Below are 10,228 nucleotides of genomic sequence, written 5' to 3'. Positions count from 1 at the left end.
TCGGCAAGCCGTAAGGCATGCGAACGTAGCTGTGGGGTGGGCCTCCACAGCGCCCCACTTGTGAGGGCCAGAGGCGCTCCAGAGAGGCGACTCGGTTGAGCCCTGGTATGTCGATGCAGACGCGCAGCCCACCATCCTCGCCTGGAGGGGAGCCACTGCTGGTAGGCGGCGGCCGCCTTTCATGACTCTTGACTCCTGTAGCTCCTGAATGGCCTTGCTGACGAACTCCTGAGGGTCTGGGTATCCTTGCCTTGCTCCTTCTTCAGGGAAACGTGCTTCAAAACACGCCTCCATGTGGTGCCCAAGCGCCTCCCTCGTGACCCTAGCTAGGTCCGTGGCCCTCCAAGGGAGAGCCCCCGAGCCTGCCTGAGGAGGGCGCCGGGCGCACTTTCCTATGCGATGGAAGGAGGTTCCCCCTGGGCAGGCGCGGGCCCAGAGGGGCCTGCCTCCTGAGTGGTCAGGCCGGATGATGTCTTCTTCTTCTTAGGGGCGGTCTCGGGAGGCCTCCTGCTTCCACGATCCGGGTCTTCCAGTGACGCGGCCTGAAAGGCTCGTTCCAGGGAACACACTGCGTCCTTCTCTTCACATGGCACCGTGATGACTCCGTCGCTTCCTGGCATCTTGAGGACGTTGTAGCCGTGGTGAGTTACGGCCATGAACTTGGCCGGCGCTGGGTACCCAAGGATGGCGTTGTACGGCAGGCAAATGTGAGCGACGTCGAAGTCGATGAGCTCGGTGCGGTAGTTGTCGCATGCCCCAAAGGTGACAGGGAGGCGGACCTGCCCAATCGGGACCGTGGAGCCGTCGGTGATACCGGAGAAAGGCTTGGTTGGCTGAAGCTGGCTGTAGTGCACTTGGAGGTTGTTGAATGTCTCCACGGATAGGATGTTGAGCCCTGCCCCGCCATCGATGAGGGTCTTGGTGACCACCACGTTGCTGATGATCGGGGAGCAAAGCATCGGGAGAACTCCGGCTGTAGCCGCACACTTGAGCTGATCTGCTGAGCTGAACGTGATGGCGCACGCCGACCACCTAAGAGGGCGCGTGGCTTCAAGCCTGGGGAGGACTGCATTCACTTCACGGGTGAACTGCTTGAAGATGCGCTGAGAGGCTGGGGCTTGTGCCCCGCCCGGGATGCAGGCGATCGCGCGCGGCTCCTAGAAGCCCCCAGCCCCCTCGTCCTGGTGGCGATCCTCGTTTCTCCTTGGCTGCGGCGGCAGCGGTGGGAGGCCTGCGTTGCCTTGCGGGCGATCCTCGCGAGGCTGATCCCTCTAGTCTCCCTCACGAGGTTGATCCCTCCAGCCTCCCTCGCGAGGCGGGTCTTGCCAGCGATCCTCGCGAGGTTGATCGCGCCACCCTTGGCGCGGGCCACGGTCTTCCCAGTGTCCTGCATTCCTTCCTCCTCCTCGGCCATAGCCCCGGTCACTGCGGTCAGGGCAACGGCCGATCCTTCCTTCTCGCACGGCTCGGAGCTCTTGACATTCGTTGGTGTTGTGGGTGTGGAGGTCGTGGTACACACAGCACCGGCTGCCCTTGGAAGGTTCGGGATGATCTCTGCCCCGCTTGGTGTCTGGTTCTGCCGCGAGCACGGCAGCCCCCTTGCGCTTCACATCCTTGGCCTTGGGCTTCTTCTCTTCTGGGTCTGCGGCAGGCAGCTCGAAGAGGGAGAGACGCCCTTCCTCGGCCCTGGTGCACCTGGTTGCCAGGTTGAACAGTTCCAAGGAAGTGCACGGGTCTTCATGCATCGCCAGCTCCTCCTTCATCTTGACATCGCGCACGCCGTCGGAGAAGGCCGAGATGATGGCCTCCTCGGTCACCTTGGGAATCTTGAGGCACGCGTTGTTGAAGCGCTGGATGTACTTCTGCAGGGTCTCCCCGGGCTGTTGCTTGATGCGGCGCATGTCGCTCACGGCGGGTGGCCGGTCGCGAGTGCCTTGGAAGTTGGCGATGAAGCGGGTGCGCATCTCGTCCCAGGAGGAGATTGTTCCTGGAGCCAGGTTCAGGAGCCAGGTGCGGGCCCCATCCTTGAGTGCCATGGGGAACCAGTTCGCCATGACCTTCTCGTCTCCGTTGGAAGCTTTGATGCCCAGCTCGTAGAGCTGGAGGAACTCCGCAGGGTCAGCCGTGCCGTCGTAGCGAGGAGGCAAGTCTGGCTTGAACTTGCCGGGCCACGCGACGCTGCGTAGCTCGGCGGTGAAGGCGCGGCAGCTTGCTGTGGCCACGGGAGGCCTTGGATGATGGGGAGCTTGGTCTTGCATGTCCCCACGCGCTGCAGCTGGGAGCAGCGCGGGGTCTTGACACGCGGGAGCAGGAGCATGGTCGCGACGTGCTGGAGCAGGGAGCGCCCGGGCAGCTTCTTGCGGGCAAGGGACTTCTTGACAGCTCTGCTCTTGCTGTGCTGGCGCCTGACGGAGCGGGTTCCGCCCAGGGGCCACGCGCCTTGGAGCCATGGCGCCTTCCTGAGGAGGAGGCGGCCGGGGCACCGCCGGAGCTTCATTGCCCGCGCGGGGCGGGGTGCGGTGCAGCGGAACGGACGACGCAGGAGAGCCCCCTGCGGCGCGGACGAGCTCGGCGACGCGGTCGAGCCATTCTTCGTAGACGTCGTCGACGGGATGGTTGCGCAGGAGCTCGTTCGCCGAGATGAGTGCAGCCCGAGCCTCCATGGGCGCGCGGAGCGCGCGGGATGAAGAACCAGCTAGGGTGAGCGAGGGAGTTGCGGTGCGGCCATCTTGCCGCACGGACGGATGCTGGGATGATGCTTGCTGCGCGTCCCCCGCCGGGCCGGTGGCGGCGTTGACGGCAGGTGACGGGGAACGGCGAGGACGCCCGCCGACAGGGGCCGTCTAGGCGACGCGGGAAGCGAGCGCGGCCCGGCGCTCGGCGCGGGCCCGACGAGCGTCAGACATGGGCGTGATGGTCGGAGGAGAACGGGGTGGTGGAAGATGAATCCCGGCGCCATGGCTTAGTTGCCACTTGAGTTGAGGAAGAAGGAGTTGCATCCCTGACTCGTTTCTTGGAAGCATCGCACTTGAGCTGAGAAGGCTCTTGTTTCAGTGCCATGTTGTAAAACTCATCGTACTTCTGCGGCTCAAAAAGCACAAGAGCTAGTTGGAGATCTTCTCTAAGGCCACCTCTGAACTGATAAATCATGCTCTTCTCATTAGGGACGTCTTGCTTAGCGAAATGAGCGATCTTCTGGAACATGATGTTATACTGGTAAACAGACAAGCTGCCTTGCTTCAGATTGCGGAAATCCTCACGCTTGCTCTCAACAACACTCTGAGGAATGTGGTGAGCTTTGAAGTCTTGACGGAATTCATCCCAGGTAATCACACAACCTCCTCTGGAATCTTTGTATTGTTGATACCATTCTGCAGCTTGGTCTTTGAGTTGGAACGAGGCAAACTTGACAAAGTCCTTAGGCCTGATGTTGCTGCACTCGAAATGCTTGCAGATATCCACGAGCCAATCATCAGCGTCTGTTGCCTTGACATAGTTACTGAAGGTCTTTGGCTGGTTTGCAAGGAACTAATTGAGTGTAGCAAATTGATTCTGATTGTTGCCATGGCCTTGATTTCCTTGGTTGCGCTCTTGCAAGAGTTGCATGATCAGCTGCGTGTTTGCATTGGTAGCGGCCATCACAGCTTGCCATGCATCCGGAGGAGGAGGTGGTGGTGGCGGTTCAGCATTCTGACATGTTGGAGGAGCCATCCTGAAGAGGGTGACATCCATTAGCATCATGACAGACATATATTCAAGCTGAATCAAATGGATCGAAATTGCAACATATAGTCTTAACATCTGAACAAAATGAACGAATGCATTCCAATTGAAATGGTCACACTTCCATAAATTGAGAAGCCACTTAGATAGAGGTAGAAGAATAAGATAACAAGGTACGGACAAGAACAAATACTTGGTGAGGATTACCCAATCACAAACCAAATATCTGCGGAAGAAATACTAGAGCTACAAGAATTCCCACCTATGAAACTCCTGAAATTTTCCCGGTTATGCAATCAGGTGTTGGGGATACAGGGGAAGCATAATATCTCACCCAAAGCTAGCTAATCCTACATCCAGTTGTATCCATCCTTCAACACATAACCAAGAAACCTTCGGAAATCATTTACCTCAACCTTCGAAAAGCATCTGTTATACGAGTTATGGTGATACTCCCTAACTCCCGCCCCAGTACTGGGTGGCGTCAAGGTTTTTTCACTAACAACTGCATAAAAGAGATTTTCGATGTCGGCGAAACTCAGGTATTCCAGAATTGCAACAATAAAATTGTGACGACAACACCTCGGAGATCAACTCCCCGGGACACTGCCACAACCCCTAAATGTCAGGAGGCACCAAGAACAATGTTCTCGTCACAAATCCATTGAAACAATTCCAAGATACCCGCGTGATCCTAAAAAAAATTTAGTGAAATTTGAGAAGAGAAGAGTCAAAACTCTACGTCAGGATGCCTCACCAGAGCGATGAAGGGACTAAGGAGTAAAAAGAATCCTACTCTCTGATATATATAATCCTAAATGACTCAAAACAATTTTCTAGACTCAACAACGCCAGTGATTCGATCAAGCAGGGGGCTCCTAAGTCAGGGAAGGCTCTAATTACCAACTTGTAACGCCCATGATGCGGCTATATCTCCCACGTGTTGAAGCACGACTTAGAGGTATAACCGCATTGTAAGCAATGTCGCAAGTGAGGTAATCTTCACACAACCCATGTAATGCATAAGGAAAAGAGATACATAGTTGGCTTACACTCGCCACGTCACACAATAGCATAAATATCATTACATTCATCCAGATACAATCAAGGTCCGACTACGGAACCAAAATAAAGAACAACCCCAAATGCGACAAAGTCCACGGTCGCCCCAACTGGGCACCACTACTGATCGTCTGGAAAGGAAACATAGTATCGTCCTGGGTCCTCATCGAACTCCCACTTGAGCTCAGTCGAATCTCCTAGAGCGGTAACATTGGTCCCTGCATCTGGTTTTGGAAGTAATCTGTGAGTCACGGGGACTCAGCAATCTCACACCCTCACGATCAAGACTATTTAAGCTTATAGGAAGGCTAAAAGGTATGAGGTGGAGCTGCAGCAAGCACTAGCATATATGGTGGCTAACATACTCAAAAGAGAGCGAGAAGAGAAGGCAAAGGCACGGTCGATAAACTATGATCAAGAAGTGATCCTAGATCAACCTACGTTCAAGCATAACACGGGACCATGTTCTCTTCCCGGACTCCGCCGAAAAGAGACCATCATGGCCACAGACTGTTGGTTCATTTTAATTAAGTTAAGTTTTAGGTTATCTACAACCGGACATTAACAAATTCCCATATGCCCATAACCGTGGGCATGGCTTTCAAAAGATCAAATCCCTGCAGGGGTGTCCCAACTTAGCCCATCACAAGCTCTCACGGTCAACAAAGGATATTCCTTCTCCCAAGACAATCCGATCAGACTCGGAATCCTGGTTACAAGACATCTCGACAATGGTAAAACTAAACCAGCAAAGCCGCCCGAATGTGCCGACAAATCCCGATAGGAGCTACACATATCTTGTTCTCAGGGCACACTCGGATGAGCCAGACGTCGGGTAGGCCAGCCCAGAGTTGCCCCTGGTGGCACCGAACATCGCCCAGTTTGGACCAACACTCAGAGGAGCACTGGTCCAGGGGGGTTAAAATAAAGATGACCCTCGGGCTCCGGAAACCCAAGGGAAAAAGAGGCTAGGTGGAAAAAGGTAAAACAAAGGTTGGGCGTTGCTGGAGGAGTTTTATTCAAGGCGAACTGTCAAGGGGTTCCCATTATAACCCAACCGTGTAAGGAACGCAAAATCAAGGAACATAACACCGGTATGATGGAAACTAGGGCGGCAAGAGTGGAACAAAACACCAGGCATAAGGCCGAGCCTTCCACCCTTTACCAAGTGTATAGATGCATTAAAAAATAGACAAGATATAATAATGATATCCCAACAATAAACATGTACCAACAAGGAACAAACTCCAATCTTCACCCGCAACTAGCAACGCTATAAGAGGGGCTGAGCAAAGCGGTAACATAGCCAAACAACGGTTTGCTAGGACAAGGTGGGTTAAAGGTTTGACATGGAAATATGGGAGGCATGATAAGCAAGTGGTAGGTATCGTAGCATTGGCATAGGAAAAGAGTGAGCATCTAGCAAACAAAGATAGAAGTGATTTCAAGGGTATGGTCATCTTGCCTGCAAAGTTCTCCGAGTTGATGTTGGCTTGATCCTCGTAAGCGTACTCAACTGGTTCCTCAATCACGTACTCATCCCCCGGCTCTACCCAAAGCAAGAACACAAGCAAAAGGGAGACACAATCAACCACGTGCAAAGCACAAGCAACATGATGCAAAAATATGGCATGATATGCGGGATGTGATATGCGATGCATATGCATGTTTGGGAAAGGAAAGGTTGAACCTGGCCTCAACTTGGAAAAGCAAGAGTGCCACTGGAAAGAGGAGTTGATTTTGGTCGAAATCGATATAAAGATCACCGGAATTGGATGCACGGTTTGCAAATGGCAAGCAAAACAATAATGGCACAAAGCTGCGATTAACAGCATGAGGCCATCTAAATGCATCAAGAACAACATGCTACAGCACTCTGACATAGCAACAAAATACATGGCAGGGATCCAATCAAGATGCATGACAAAAGATGAACATTGAGATACGGCTAATTCACTCAATAGCAGGTTCAAACAAGCATGGCAAAAGTGCAAAAGATATCAGGTTACAGACTTAGTGAAAATAACAAGTCAGGAATTTAACATCAGGAAGCAATGTTTAGAGCAAGGTAACAACATGCTATAGGAACATATCATGGCAAAGCAAGGCATGGCATGAAGCTACTAAAAGCATACAACAAAAGTCCCTTACTGACCATAAGCCAAAAGGGATCAGAAAATACAATAGCAACCATGTGAACATAGCAATTATCGTTAACAGATTCAGACTTAGAAGAAAACTGGAACATGGAAAAACAGATATTAGGTAGGCATGTTTACGAACTCGATGCACTCACCACAAGGCATTGCATGACAAACTAAGCATACACCCAGCAAGTAGACATGGCATAGAAGCTAAACATGGCAAGAAACATCCTTACTGATCATGCTCCATAATTGCAAGCAAAGACATGTATTGATAGAGCACAACAATATCTACGAAACATCCTTACTGATCATGCTCAAAAGAGGCATGGATCACTCTGTAGCAACATGAATACATGGCATAAAAATATAATCAGGGCAAAGACTTAGAATATTTCCAAGTCCCTGAAATCAGCAATATTACGAGAGCTACTTTGCATGCTTGTGCTAGTCACCACAAAGATCACAAGAATACATGGCATACACACCTGTAAAGATGGCATGGCATACTTCAGAACTCATGTAGGGCTCAAGTTCATAGAAGGCACACAACAATCATGGCAAAAATGACAAATGTCCAATTACAGATAAGAATCTGAAACTAATATAAACTAGCACTCTTGCAACAACATTTAGGGCATCAAGATGAGCTCAAATGAACATGGTGCAATGGAATGAAATGAAGTACTTGTCGAGATGAACAATTTGATATGCTACACGCCCAAAATGGAGCCACGGGTGCAAAGTTATGATGCGATGAAAATATGCAAAAAAAAATCTGTGAGAGGAAAAAAGTCAACCGTCTCAGATCGGATCTAGGGTTCGTGCACGGGATTCGAGGATCGCCGGAGAACACTGTAGATGGCCGGAGCTTCGCGGGGCGTCGCCAGGGAGGAAGAGTCCGGCCGGTCGGAGCGGGACCCGAGGGCGCGAGGGGCGCGGGGCTAGGGTTAGGGTAGGTATGGATCCGGAATTTTTGGGGAGAGGCCTTTTTATAGGTAGGAGGAGCTAGGAGGCTCCAAATTGAGCATGGTTTTTGGCCACGCAATCGTGATCGAACGACCTAAATGATGGAGGAGGTTTAGGTGGGTTTTGGGCCACTTTGGAGGGGTGTTGGGCTGCAACACACACGAGGACTTTTCGGTTCCTCGGTTAACCGTTGGAGTATCAAACAAAGTCCAAATGGCACAAAACTTGACAGGCGGTCTACCGGTAGTATACCAAGGCCGCTTGGCAAGTCTCAGTCCAATCCGAGAACGTTTAACACCCGCACACGAAAAGAGGTAGAAAGGGACACCGGAGGACATAGGAGCGCCGGAATGCAAAACGGACAACGGGGAAAATGCTCGGATGCATGAGACGAACACGTATGCAAATGCAATGCACATGATGACATGATATGAGATGCATGACAAAGACAAAAGCACACGAAGACAAAAACCCAACAACGAGGAAATATCATAACTTAGTGCCGGAAATGGCAAGAGTTGGAATACAAATATGGCAAGTTACATACGGGGTGTTACAACACTCCACCACTACTTAAGGACCTCGTCCCGAGATCCAGGACTCGAAAAACTCCAGGTACTCAGAACGGAGGTGGTCCTCGCGTTCCCAGGTGGCTTCACGGTCGGAATGATGTGACCACTTGACTTTCAGCAATTTGATAGACTTGTGGCGAGTCTTGCGCTCAGTTTCTTCAAGAATAGCAACGGGGTGCTCACGATAAGACAGGTCTTCTTGGAGATCAATCTCTTCAAAGTTGACGGTGCGGTCAGGAGTCTTGAAACACTTGCAGAGTTGAGAGACATGAAACACATCGTGCACATTTGCAAAGTTGGATGGAAGCTCAAGTTGATAGGCGAGATCGCCTCTTTTGCCAATGATCTTGAAAGGACCCACGTATCTAGGGGCAAGCTTCCCTTTGATACCGAAACGACGAGTACCTTTCATTGGAGAGACGCGGAGGTAGACATGGTCTCCGATCTCGAAAGCCAAGTCATGATGCTTGCTATCATAGTAACTCTTCTGGCACGATTGCGCGGCTTTGAGATTTTCACCAATGACTTTGCACATATCTTCAGCCTCTGTGATCAAGTCATTGCCAAGGAGTTGGCGTTCACCAGTCTCTGGCCAGTTAAGTGGAGTACGGCATTTCCTGCCATAGAGAATCTCGAATGGGGCCTTGCCCGAACTCGCTTGGAAGCTGTTGTTGTAGGAGAACTCGGCATATGGAAGACAATCTTCCCACTTCATACCGAAAGAGATGACACATGCCCTGAGCATATCTTCAAGAATCTGATTGACTCGCTCGACTTGGCCACTTGTTTTGAGGATGAAAGGTTGTGCTGAAGCGAATGTTGGTGCCCATGGCCTTCTGAAAAGAATCCCAGAACTTGGAGATGAAGATGCTGCCACGATCTGAAGATATGAACTGCGGAATGCCATGCAGAGAGACAATCCTGGAGGTATATAGCTCTGCCAACTGAGCTATTGTGATAGATTCTTTGATAGGAAGAAAATGAGCCACTTTAGTGAGTTTGTTGATGACAAAGAAGATAGCATCATTGCCACGCTTGGACTTTGGAAATCCAGTCACGAAGTCCATCTCAATATGGTCAAACTTCCATTCTAGAATGGCAAGAGGTTGGAGGAGACCAGCTGGTCGTGGGTGTTCTGCTTTCAATCTTCTGCAGACATTACATTCATTCACGAACTGAGCAATCTCGCGCTTCATTCGAGTCCACCAATACGACTGCTTGAGGTCATGGTACATCTTTGTACTTCCAGGGTGAATAGAGAGGAGTGAATTGTGAGCTTCGTTCATAATGACTTTACGAAGGTCACCTTTAGGCACAACAATGCGATCCTCGAAGAATAGAGTATCCTTGTCATCAAGACGATAGAACTTGTACTTGGGTTGACTCTTGGCAATCCCAATCTTCACCTTCTTCACCATAGCATCAAGAAGTTGAGCCTCGCGAATCTGATCTTCCAAAGTAGGAGAGACTTGGATGTTGGCAAGGAATCCTTGAGGAACAACTTGGAGATTGAGTTTGCTGAAAGCTTCACAAAGCTCTGGTTGGTAGGGCTTGAGATTCAAACTGTTGCAGTAAGCCTTCCTGCTCAATGCGTCAACAATTACATTGGCCTTGCCTAGAGTATATTCGATACTCGGATTATACTCTTGAATAATTTCGACCCAACGAGTCTGCCTGAGGTTGAGGTTTGGCTGAGTGAAGATGTACTTGAGACTCTTGTGATCAGTGAAGATGTCCACTTTTCTTCCCAACAAGAGA

This window comes from Triticum aestivum, chromosome 2A (assembly GCF_018294505.1).
Source record: "Triticum aestivum cultivar Chinese Spring chromosome 2A, IWGSC CS RefSeq v2.1, whole genome shotgun sequence".
Taxonomy (NCBI): domain Eukaryota; kingdom Viridiplantae; phylum Streptophyta; class Magnoliopsida; order Poales; family Poaceae; genus Triticum; species Triticum aestivum.
The sequence above is the reverse complement of the archived record's forward strand: the minus strand, read 5'-3'. Positions refer to the sequence as shown.